Source organism: Rhipicephalus microplus, unplaced genomic scaffold (assembly GCF_043290135.1).
Source record: "Rhipicephalus microplus isolate Deutch F79 unplaced genomic scaffold, USDA_Rmic scaffold_317, whole genome shotgun sequence".
Taxonomy (NCBI): domain Eukaryota; kingdom Metazoa; phylum Arthropoda; class Arachnida; order Ixodida; family Ixodidae; genus Rhipicephalus; species Rhipicephalus microplus.
This window is the reverse complement of record NW_027464885.1, coordinates 95001-107500: the sequence shown is the minus strand read 5'-3', so window position 1 is coordinate 107500 and position 12500 is coordinate 95001. Positions and strand designations below refer to the sequence as shown.

General features: G+C 60.9%; 2 non-coding genes across 2 annotated transcripts; both read left to right on the top strand.

Moving 5' to 3' along the window:
* Positions 1-7827: 7827 nt before the first annotated feature.
* LOC142793666 (small subunit ribosomal RNA) lies at positions 7828-9642 on the top strand. The gene has a single exon (XR_012891727.1). It is a non-coding gene; the product is annotated as a small subunit ribosomal RNA (ribosomal RNA).
* A 1719-nt stretch (positions 9643-11361) lies between these two features.
* Positions 11362-11514, top strand: LOC142793677 (5.8S ribosomal RNA). Its single transcript, XR_012891736.1, has one exon. It is a non-coding gene; the product is annotated as a 5.8S ribosomal RNA (ribosomal RNA).
* Positions 11515-12500: the final 986 nt, after the last annotated feature.

Sequence of the window (12500 nt, the reverse complement as noted above, 5' to 3'; positions counted from 1 at the left end):
CGCCCCGGCAGACGCGGTTTTCGCGCCGCCCCGGCTGACGCGGTTTCGTGCCGCCCCGGCAGACGCGGTTTTTTGCCGCCCCGGCAGACGCGTTTTTTTTTTCTTTCGCCCCGGCTGACGCAGTTTTCGCGCCGCCCCGGCAGACGCGGTTTTCGCGCCGCCCCGGCAGACGCGGTTTTTTGCGCCGCCCCGGCTGACGCAGTTCGGACTTGGCACTTTTTGGCTGAGCCTGGCTGGCGGCCCACTCACTCGATCGCCATGTCTGTTTGCCACAGTTTTCCCGGTGGTGCCGCACCCGGGCTCGCCCCGGCTGACGCAGTTTTCGCGCCGCCCCGGCTGACGCGGTTTCGTGCCGCCCCGGCAGACGCGGTTTTTTGCGCCGCCCCGGCTGACGCGGTTTTTTGCCGCCCCGGCTGACGCAGTTCGGACTTGGCACTTTTCGGCTGTGCCTGGCTGGCGGCCCACTCACTCGATCGCCATGTCTGTTTGCCACAGTTTTCCCGGTGGTGCCGCACCCGGGCTCGCCCCGGCAGACGCGTTTTTTTTTTTTCTTTCGCCCCGGCTGACGCAGTTTTCGCGCCGCCCCGGCTGACGCGGTTTCGTGCCGCCCCGGCAGACGCGGTTTTTTGCGCCGCCCCGGCTGACGCGGTTTTTGCCGCCCCGGCTGACGCAGTTCGGACTTAGCACTTTTTGGCTGAGCCTGGCTGGTGGCCCACTCACTCGATCGCCATGTCTGTTAGCCACAGTTTTCCCGGTGGTGCCGCACCCGGGCTCGCCCCGGCTGACGCAGTTTTCGCGCCGCCCCGGCTGACGCGGTTTCGTGCCGCCCCGGCAGACGCGGTTTTCGCGCCGCCCCGGCTGACGCGGTTTTTGCCGCCCCGGCTGACGCAGTTCGGACTTAGCACTTTTCGGCTGTGCCTGGCTGGCGGCCCACTCACTCGATCGCCATGTCTGTTTGCCACAGTTTTCCCGGTGGTGCCGCACCCGGGCTCGCCCCGGCTGACGCAGTTTTCGCGCCGCCCCGGCTGACGCGGTTTCGTGCCGCCCCGGCAGACGCGGTTTTCGCGCCGCCCCGGCTGACGCGGTTTCGTGCCGCCCCGGCAGACGCGGTTTTTTGCCGCCCCAGCTGACGCAGTTCGGACTTAGCACTTTTTGGCTGAGCCTTGCTGGCGGCCCACTCACTCGATCGCCATGTCTGTTTGCCACAGTTTTCCCGGTGGTGCCGCACCCGGGCTCGCCCCGGCAGACGCGTTTTTTTTTTTCTTTCGCCCCGGCTGACGCAGTTTTCGCGCCGCCCCGGCAGACGCGGTTTTCGCGCCGCCCCGGCAGACGCGGTTTTTTGCGCCGCCCCGGCTGACGCGGTTTTTTGCCGCCCCGGCTGACGCAGTTCGGACTTGGCACTTTTTGGCTGAGCCTGGCTGGCGGCCCACTCACTCGATCGCCATGTCTGTTTGCCACAGTTTTCCCGGTGGTGCCGCACCCGGGCTCGCCCCGGCTGACGCAGTTTTCGCGCCGCCCCGGCAGACGCGGTTTCGTGCCGCCCCGGCAGACGCGGTTTTTTGCGCCGCCCCGGCTGACGCGGTTTTTTGCCGCCCCGGCTGACACGGTTCGGACTTTGCACTTTTCGGCTGTGCCTGGCTGGCGGCCCACTCACTCGATCGCCATGTCTGTTTGCCACAGTTTTCCCGGTGGTGCCGCACCCGGGCTCGCCCCGGCAGACGCGTTTTTTTTTTTTTTTCTTTCGCCCCGGCTGACGCAGTTTTCGCGCCGCCCCGGCTGACGCGGTTTCGTGCCGCCCCGGCAGACGCGGTTTTTTGCGCCGCCCCGGCTGACGTGGTTTTTGCCGCCCCGGCTGACGCAGTTCGGACTTTGCACTTTTTGGCTGAGCCTGGCTGGCGGCCCACTCACTCGATCGCCATGTCTGTTTGCCACAGTTTTCCCGGTGGTGCCGCACCCGGGCTCGCCCCGGCAGACGCGTTTTTTTTTTTTCCTTCGCCCCGGCAGACGTGGTTCCCCCCCCCCCCTCCGTCTTTCTTTTTGTTTTTTTTTTTCGCCGCGGCTGAAGTGGATTTTTCGGTGCCTCGACGCCCCGGTAGTCGCGGTTTTTCCGTTTCCGCACGGCCCCGGCTGACGCTGCTCGGTCACAGTCGCCTTTTGTGGTGATTGCAGACTTCTTGAGCGCGGGTGTTTTTTTTTTTGTTGTTGTTGTTGTTTTATTACGCATTCGCTCCAGCAGACGCTGTTTAGACTTTTTGTTTCCTCTTTTATCCTGCGACGAGGTGACGAGGTTTATTCGGTGCCCCGCCGCCCCGGCTGAAGTGATTTTTCCTGTCCCGTGCCGCCCCGGCTGACGCGGTTGGGACTTCGCGTTTGTTCGGCCGCCACGGGTTTTGGCGCACTCGCTCGGTTGCTTGTTGTTGCCACTTGTTGCGAACCCAGGTTTCTTGAGCGAGCGCGGGCGTTTTTTCTTCCTTTCTTTCTTTGTTCTATGTGTTAGCGAATCGGCCTTTAATATCACACGAGGACTCACAACCAACAATTTTCAGTTTGAAGTGTAAAAAATCTGCAGGTGTTGACGTAACTGACTTGCCCCGTACCCTTGAGTACATCCATGAAGTTCTCGTAGTACTACTAAATCGCATTATTCCAAGTGGAGAAATTCCCATAAACTTGCAAACCTCTACACGAAAATCGGTGCGCGTGATAAAGTTGAAAATTATCGTCCGATATCAAATGTGCCTTCTATAACACAAATTCTAGGAAAAAAAAAAAAAAAAACACTTGTTCGCCGTTTTCTGCGCCGTGACTGGCAGCACTCCGGCGAAGCGAAACGGGGTCGATTCGAGCACGATATCGGCGTCTTTCGACGTGCTCGCCGGCGACCGTCGCACGAGTACGTCGCACGAGCGCGTCTGCCGGGGCGCCGTTTGCGAAGCCGACGCAAAAGTGGGAACCGCCGCTCGGATGATCGCCGCTTTCGGCAGAGTGAGTGTTGGCACTCCGGGGAAGCGAAACAGCGTGAATGCGCCCACGAAATCGGCGTATTTTGAAGTGCCCGCCGGCGACCGTCGCACGAGTACGGTAAACCGCGTCAGCCGGGGCGTAGTTCGGGACGCCGACGAAAAAGTGGGAAGCGCAACTCGGATCTTCGCCGTTTTTGCAGGAGTGAGTGGCGGCCCTCCTGCGAGACCAAGAAGCATCGATTCGTGCACGAATTCGGCGCCTTTCGACGTGATCGCCGGCGACCGTCGCTCGAGTAGGGCAAACCGCGTCTGCCGGGGCGGGCTTCGGGACGCCGATGCGAAAGTGGGAAACGCTGCTCGGATGTTCGCCGTTTTTGGCCGAGTGAGTGCTGGCACACGGGCGAAGCCAAACGGGGCCGATTACGGCACGATATCGGCGTCTTTCGACGTGCCCGCCGGCGACCGTCGCACGAGTACGGTAAACCGCGTCAGCCCGGGCGGAGTTCGGGACGCCGATGCGAAAGTGGAGAACGCCGCTCGGATCTTCGCCGTTTTTGGAGGAGTGAGTGGCGGCACTCCGGAGAAGCCAGGGAGCGCCAATTAGCGCACGATATCGGCGTCTTTCGACGCGCTCGCCGGCGACCGTCGCACGAGTAGGGCAAACCGCGTCTGCCGGGGCGGGGTTTACGACGCCGACGCAAAAGTGGGAACCGCCGCTCGGATGTTGGCCGTTTTTGGCAGAGTGAGTGCTGGCACTCCGGCGACGCGAAAGAGCGCGAATGCGCCCACGAAAGTGGCGTATTTGGACGTGCGTGACGGCGACCGCTGCAGGAGTACGAAAAACCACGTCAGCCGGGGCGAGCGACACACGGCGGTCTGGGTGCTTATCGCTGCTATTATAGGGGCACCCCGGCAGACGCAGAAAAAAAAAAAAAAATTTTCGACCTTCTTTTTTGCTGGTCGAGCTCGGGTAACCCAGGTCGCAATGGGAGCCGCGCACGAAAGCGGCGTCGCGAGACGCGTTCGCGGTCGCTAGTCGCACGAGCTCGGCAACCGCGTCAGCCGGCGCGGAGTTCGGGATGCCGACGGCTAAGTGGGTACCGCTGCTCGGATGTTCGCCGTTTTTGGCCGAGTGAGTGCTGGCACTCCGGTGAAGCCAAGGAGCGCCAATTCGTGCACGATATCGGCGTCTTTCGACGTGCCCGCCGGCCACCGCCGCACGAGTACGGCAAACCGCGTCTGCCGGGGCGGGGTTCGCGACGCGTACGCAATAGTGGGAACCGTCGCTCGGATGTTCGTCGTCTTTGGCCGAGCGAGTGCTGGCACTCCGGCGAAGCGAAACGGGGCCGATTCGGGCACGATATCGGCGTATTTCGACGTGCTCGCCGGCGACCGTCGCACGAGTACGGCAAAGCGCGTCTGCCGGGGCGAGGTTTGCGACGCCGACGAAAAAGTGGGAAGCGCCGCTCGGATCTTCGCCGTTTTTGCAGGAGTGAGTGGCGGCCCTCCTGCGAGACCAAGAAGCATCGACTCGCGCACGATATCGGTGTCTTTCGACGTGCCCGCCGGCCACCGCCGCACGAGTACGGCAAACCGCGTATGCCGGGGCGGGGTTGGCGACGCCGACGCAAAAGTGGGAACCGCCACTAGGATGTTCGCCGTTTTTGGCAGAGTGAGTGCTGGCACTCCGGCGAAGCGAAAGAGCGCGAATGCGCCCACGAAAGTGGCGTGTTTGGACGTGCTTGACGACGACCACCGCAGGAAAACGAAAAACCACGTCAGCCGGGGCGAGCGACCCATGGCGGTCTGGGTGCTTATCGCTGCTATTATAGGGGCACCCCGGCAGACGCAAAAAAAAAAAAAAAATTTTTTTCGACATTCTTTTTTGCTCGTCGACCTCGGGTGACCCAGGTCGCAGTGGGAGCCGCGCACGAAAGCGGCGTCGCGAGACGGCTTCGCGGTCGCTAGTCGCACGAGCTCGGCAACCGCGTCTGCCGGGGCGGAGTTCGGGACGCCGACGGCTAAGTGGGAACCGCCGCTCGGATGTTCGCCGTTTGTGGCCGAGTGAGTGCTGGCACTCCGGCGAAGCCAAACGGGGCCGATTCCGGCACGATATCGGCGTCTTTCTACGTGCTCGCCGGCGACCGTCGCACGAGTACGGCAAAGTGCGTCTGCCGGGGCGGGGTTTGCGACGCGTACGCAATAGTGAGAACCGTCGCTCGGATGTTCGTCGTCTTTCGCCGAGCCAGTGCTGGCAATCCGGCGAAGCCGAACGGAGCCGATTCGGGCACGATATCGGCGTCTTTCCACGTGCTCGCCGGCGACCGTCGCACGAGTACGGTAAACCGCGTCAGCCGGGGCGGAGTTCGGGACGCCGATGCGAAAGTGGGAAGCGCCGCTCGGATCTTCGCCGTTTTTGGAGGAGTCAGTGGCGGCACTCCGGTGAAGCCAAGGTGCGCCAATTCGCGCACGATATCGGCGTCTTTCGACGTGCCCGCCGGCCACCGTCGCACGAGTACGGCAAACCTCGTCTGCCGGGGCGGGGTTTGCGACGCCGACGCAAAAGTGGGAACCGCCGCTCGGATGTTCGCCGTTTTTGGCAGAGTGAGTGCTGGCACTCCGGCGAAGCGAAAGAGCGCGAATGCGCCCACGAAAGTGGCGTGTTTGGACGTGCTTGACGACGACCACCGCAGGAAAACGAAAAACCACGTCAGCCGGGGCGAGCGACCCATGGCGGTCTGGGTGCTTATCGCTGCTATTATAGGGGCACCCCGGCAGACGCAAAAAAAAAAAAAATTTTTTTCGACATTCTTTTTTGCTCGTCGACCTCGGGTGACCCAGGTCGCAGTGGGAGCCGCGCACGAAAGCGGCGTCGCGAGACGGCTTCGCGGTCGCTAGTCGCACGAGCTCGGCAACCGCGTCTGCCGGGGCGGAGTTCGGGACGCCGACGGCTAAGTGGGAACCGCCGCTCGGATGTTCGCCGTTTGTGGCCGAGTGAGTGCTGGCACTCCGGCGAAGCCAAACGGGGCCGATTCCGGCACGATATCGGCGTCTTTCTACGTGCTCGCCGGCGACCGTCGCACGAGTACGGCAAAGTGCGTCTGCCGGGGCGGGGTTTGCGACGCGTACGCAATAGTGAGAACCGTCGCTCGGATGTTCGTCGTCTTTCGCCGAGCCAGTGCTGGCACTCCGGCGAAGCCGAACGGAGCCGATTCGGGCACGATATCGGCGTCTTTCCACGTGCTCGCCGGCGACCGTCGCACGAGTACGGTAAACCGCGTCAGCCGGGGCGGAGTTCGGGACGCCGATGCGAAAGTGGGAAGCGCCGCTCGGATCTTCGCCGTTTTTGGAGGAGTCAGTGGCGGCACTCCGGTGAAGCCAAGGTGCGCCAATTCGCGCACGATATCGGCGTCTTTCGACGTGCCCGCCGGCCACCGTCGCACGAGTACGGCAAACCTCGTCTGCCGGGGCGGGGTTTGCGACGCCGACGCAAAAGTGGGAACCGCCGCTCGGATGTTCGCCGTTTTTGGCAGAGTGAGTGCTGGCACTCCGGCGAAGCGAAAGAGCGTGAATGCGCCCACGAAAGTAGCGTATTTGGACGTGCTTGACGGCGACCGCCGCAGGAGTACGAAAAACCACGTCAGCCGGGGCGAGCGACCCACGGCGGTCTGGGTGCTTATCGCTGCTATTATAGGGGCACCCCGGCAGACGCAGAAAGAAAAAAAAAAATGGGGACATGGCGTGCGTCACCGTGCGGCTTCGCAGCGTTGCCGAAGTCGCCGAGCCCTTCGACTGAGCCGAACGGCGGACAGGGAACGTTGGTCGGCCGTTCTAACCTGTCGGTGCCACGCCGAGACGTCGTTAAGGAAAACCGCGTCGTGGGCCTCTACGACGCCGTCGAGTCGTTGTACGTTTGGTGTCCAGCGTGTCGGCGGCGAGTAGCGGACACGTCGTTCACGACTTCGGTCTTTCGCAGTCGACGCGAACTTGCGGAGAGTCGTGGTGCCTCACGTTTTCGGCAGAAACCGCGGCGGAATTTTCCCGTGCGTGCGCGCACGACCTCGGTGCTGTGCCGTCAGCGTAGTGTTGCACAAACTCGTGGCCTACCCAAGGTGCGGTACGTTTGCGGCCGTATCCTCGGTGGGAATTTCGTGAGTAGGGTCGCAAATTCTACGACCTCGGCGGGTTTGAGAGCGACGTAGACTTGTGGCACGCTCAACATGCCACACGTTTCGGGGCACACCCGCGGTGAAATTTTCTCGAGTACGCTCGTATTAGGGCCCAAGGAGGTCTGGGTACTTATCGCTGCTATTATGTGGGGGTTCTCGTGAGCGGCGTACGCGAAAGCGACCGGGTGTCTGATATGCGGCGGGCTTCGGCCTCGTCAAGCGTGTCCTCGGGTCTGCTCCAGGGGAATCCACGGCAGTCGTCTGCAGCCTCATCCGCTTGATGCGTTAGGGGCTGGTTGTCGGACGGTGCCGTTTTACCACGATATCGAGGTGTGTTCCGTGTCGTCCTCGGGCGATTCAGATGCGAAAGCGCCGAAGACGCGGGCGTGACCCGTCGTCTGGCGGCTTTGCAGTCTCGGCTCCGTTGCTAGTTCCGGCCGGTCCACCGACAGTGCAGCGGGCTTGGGCAACCCGCACGGCGCGACCGAGTCGATGCAACGAAAAAGAGCGAGCATGAACGTGCTTCTTGCCGCACGGCTCCCACTCGTCTTTCGGGAAGGTTGTGCCGTAGCGAGCTCGAACGCCGTCATCTCGGAGTGCAAAATAAGCGTGTTGGGGCGCCTGAAGGTGGCCTCCGCCGCACACAGACTGCGTCCGGCCCGCCGAGGGCGAGGACGGACGCGCAGTCGAACGATTACCTGGTTGATCCTGCCAGTAATCATATGCTTGTCTCAAAGATTAAGCCATGCATGTCTAAGTACATGCCGAAATAAGGCGAAACCGCGAATGGCTCATTAAATCAGTTATGGTTCCTTAGATCGTTTCTTCCTACTTGGATAACTGTGGCAATTCTAGAGCTAATACATGCAGTGAGCCTGGAGCCCTTTGGGTAACGGGTGCTTTTATTAGACCAAGATCGATCGGGTTTCGGCCCGTATTGTGTGGTGACTCTGGATAACTTTGTGCTGATCGCATGGCCACGAGCCGGCGACGTTTCTTTCAAGTGTCTGCCTTATCAACTTTCGATGGTAGGTTACTTGCTTACCATGGTTGTTACGGGTAACGGAGAATCAGGGTTCGATTCCGGAGAGGGAGCCTGAGAAACGGCTACCACATCCAAGGAAGGCAGCAGGCGCGCAAATTACCCACTCCCGGCACGGGGAGGTAGTGACGAAAAATAACAATACGGGACTCTTTTGAGGCCCCGTAATTGAAATGAGTACACTCTAAATCCTTTAACGAGGATCAATTGGAGGGCAAGTCTGGTGCCAGCAGCCGCGGTAATTCCAGCTCCAATAGCGTATACTAAAGCTGCTGCGGTTAAAAAGCTCGTAGTTGGATCTCAGTTCCAGGCGAGTAGTGCATCTACCCGATGCGACGGCTCGGACTGAACATCATGCCGGTTCTTTCTTGGTGCACTTCATTGTGTGCCTCGAGATGGCCGGTGCTTTTACTTTGAAAAAATTAGAGTGCTCAACGCAGGCGAGTCGCCTGAATAAACTTGCATGGAATAATAGAACAAGACCTCGTTTCTGTTCTGTTGGTTTTTGGAATACGAGGTAATGATTAAGAGGGACGGACGGGGGCATTCGTATTGCGGCGCTAGAGGTGAAATTCTTGGACCGTCGCAAGACGAACTACTGCGAAAGCATTTGCCAAGAATGTTTTCATTGATCAAGAACGAAAGTCAGAGGTTCGAAGGCGATCAGATACCGCCCTAGTTCTGACCATAAACGATGCCAACCAGCGATCCGCCTGAGTTACTCAAATGACTCGGCGGGCAGCTTCCGGGAAACCAAAGTATTTGGGTTCCGGGGGAAGTATGGTTGCAAAGCTGAAACTTAAAGGAATTGACGGAAGGGCACCACCAGGAGTGGAGCCTGCGGCTTAATTTGACTCAACACGGGAAAACTTACCCGGCCCGGACACTGGGAGGATTGACAGATTGAGAGCTCTTTCTTGATTCGGTGGATGGTGGTGCATGGCCGTTCTTAGTTGGTGGAGCGATTTGTCTGGTTAATTCCGATAACGAACGAGACTCTAGCCTATTAAATAGGTGCGGGGTTCCCAGCACCTTACAACCTTCTTAGAGGGACAAGCGGCTCCTAGCCGCACGAAACAGAGCAATAACAGGTCTGTGATGCCCTTAGATGTCCGGGGCCGCACGCGCGCTACACTGAAGGAAGCAGCGTGTCTTTATCCCTGTCTGAAAAGACTGGGTAACCCGTGGAACTTCTTTCGTGATTGGGATAGGGGCTTGCAATTGTTCCCCTTGAACGAGGAATTCCCAGTAAGCGCGAGTCATAAGCTCGCGTTGATTACGTCCCTGCCCTTTGTACACACCGCCCGTCGCTACTACCGATTGAATGATTTAGTGAGGTCTTCGGACCGATGTCCGGCGCGGCCTTTCGGTTGCGCCGGTCTGTTGGAAAGATGACCAAACTTGATCATTTAGAGGAAGTAAAAGTCGTAACAAGGTTTCCGTAGGTGAACCTGCGGAAGGATCATTAACGGATTGTGAAGGGTGAGCGCCTCAGCTGCGTCTGCGCCCGACACTTTCTGCCGCTGATCCCGTTTGGACGCGGGGTCGGCTTTTCCCCACGGGGCTGCCTGAATGTGGAGCGGCACCCCGTGACAAATTGTTGCGCCCAGCGGACGCCAACACCGCGACCTTGGACGGTCGGCCAGGTGGCGGACGCGGGTACAAACGGCGCAACGCACTCATAGGTCGGCTTTCGACCCGCCACTGCACCGTGGCTCGAAGCGCTCGAAATGCGCGACCCGACCGCTGCGGGACCGCCTAGTACTGTAAACAGGAGCGGCGGAGCGCGAACGGCGAGTCGTGGTTACGTCGGTAGAAGGCGAGGCTGCGCGTTCCCGAAACGCCAGCCGAGTGCCCTCCCGACCGTTCGAGCGTGCAAGAACGAGACCCGACAATCGCGCGGCGACTGCCAAGTACGAGAGGAACGGCACAAGCGTCGGCGGTCGGTCAAGGAACTGGCGATGTGACGGGTCCGCTGTGCACCAGTGCATACCGTCCCGCCGTCCGCGGCAAGCGCCTCCGCGTCCTCGGGTGACGGAGGCTGCCGGTCGGTTCTTGCAGGCGAGGGATCTCGCTGGCACCGGTTCGCGTTGACGCGCGGCCGGTCATGGCACGGCGATGCGACGGCCGAGGTGCGCAGTACTCGATGGAGGAACCGCACGCTCCGATGACCGTCCCGCCCTCCGCGGCGTATGCGTACCGACCGTAATGGTTGCAGCAGCGCCGGCCGGCTTTTGAATTCGCCACACGAAACACGGTGCGAGATCGCGGTTAGGGGAGCGTCGACGTTGCCAGGCGTTTTGCTTGCTGCCGAGGGAAAGGCGGCACGGCCACGTCGCGCTCGTCGCGATTAGCGGGTCTGCGCGCTTTGGGAAGGTGCCGCAACGACTTGCCGAAAGAGGAAGCACGGAAGAACGAGGGACTTGGACGTCCCGACAATTGAACGCACTTGCGGCCAGGCCCTTGCTGGCTTCGTTCTTCCGCCTCGAGTAGGCTCGTACGCGGCTCCGGCGCCGAAAGTGGTCCTTGGCACCGACTTCGGTGGACGTGGGAAGTGCCGCGCAAGTACGGCGCGCCTGGCTCCACCTGTTGGCTAAAGTAGGCAGCCGGATCGGCATTTTGGTGTGCGGTGGCAAACCGTGGATGCGAAAAAAGCTTGTGCGATTTCGTGGAACAAAAAGCGGGGGTCCCCCTTTTTATGCGGAGGAGACCGACCCGCCCGCCGTGGTGAACCGCGACGCCACGGTAAAAACGGGAGAGGCTTGTCGATGGGACCGTGCATCCCGCGCTCCACGGAGGCCGGGAGGCGGCCGCCCGAGGAAATGTGTAGCCGTCGAGGCCCGCATCTGCGTGCACTCTTATCCAAATGGGTGTACCGCAGGCATTTTCTGGTTAGGCGGGCCAATGAGAGCGAGCACACAACGATACCTACGGGTCCGGCTTGGAGAACCGGCTTCGACGCCTCCCGAGTATTTATAGAGGGGTGGACCACGAAAGCACTCGCAAGTAGCGGAAGCGAAACGCCGTCCGAAACACACCGTTTGCTCGATTTGCGGCAGCCGAAAAAGGCGCGGCAGAGTTTTGGAGTCCAAGCGTGCGCTGAAAAGCGCCCTTCTTGGCCACTGTTTGGCCGAGTGCCAGAAACGTTTGGTTTTGACTGTACGGAATTGAACAAACACTTTTTCACGACTCTAAGCGGTGGATCACTCGGTTCTCGGGTCGATGAAGAACGCAGCCAGCTGCGAGACTTGGTGTGAATTGCAGGACACACTGAGCACTGATTCTTTGAACGCACATTGCGGCCTTGGGTCTTCCCTTGGCTTCGTCTGTCTGAGGGTCGGATCACATATCAAGAGAGCCTTCGGCGCACAAGGGAACGTGAGCCGTCGACTCGTTTTGACCGCGTCGGCAACACGGACAGCACGCTGAACACCTCACAGCGAGCGCCAACAGCGGCCACTCAAGGGCGAGACGGTGGCGACCGTCGTGCCAGAGCCCAACCGAAACGGGGGCGACCGACTGCATTGAGGATGTGGCACCTCGTTGAGACCGCCGCAGGACTTCGAGTCGGAAGGAAGCCTGCAGGGAAAGTGCGGTCGAGGTTGCGTACTCCTCTCTGCGACCGGGCGCGCAAGAGCTGCGAGAGCCACGGACGCGCAACTTTAACGCACGGTAAACACGAGGAGCGAAAGCCGGCCAGCAAAGCTTCTCCAGCCGTGCGCAAAGTGCGCGAGATCGCAGCCTTGCGTTGCGCTTGTTGCCCTCGAAGTAAGCAGGGTGTCCCGTAGACCGGGCGCTCGAACACGCTGCGGGGCCGTGCCTCCTCCAGGCTTTGCCGCGCGAACAGGGAACGTTCGCGCGCAAAGCGCAGGGAGGTGAGGAGGCTGCGCCCGACGTTTGCGGTTCGCTGCGTACGCGGTTGATGCGGAGAGCACGGCGCGACGACTTGCCGCGAAGCGGAAAAAGTCTCCCGCACGAGTTGGCGAAACGTTGGCGAAGCTTAAGGCGTTCTCGTCGTAGTCCGCCGTCGGTCTAAGTGCTTCGCAGTTCCCGTCCCGTTCAAAAAACTGGGCCACTCCAGTTGGGGCGGGGGCGACGCTACACGAGACGATGCCTCTCGCCAGGCTGCGTGGCTGCCCTTGCGGCGGCGGCGACTGGCCTCGGCGGTGTTTGGGCTTTCGACACGGTCGTTTATCACGCAACTGCTCGGACGACGCACGCGCGCAGCGGAATGCCGCTTGCCAGCCTTGTGAAGATGTGACCCTGTACAGGGTTGCGGGCGCACTTGGTAGGGCGTCGTACTCGGTTCGCGATGGGTTTACGAAC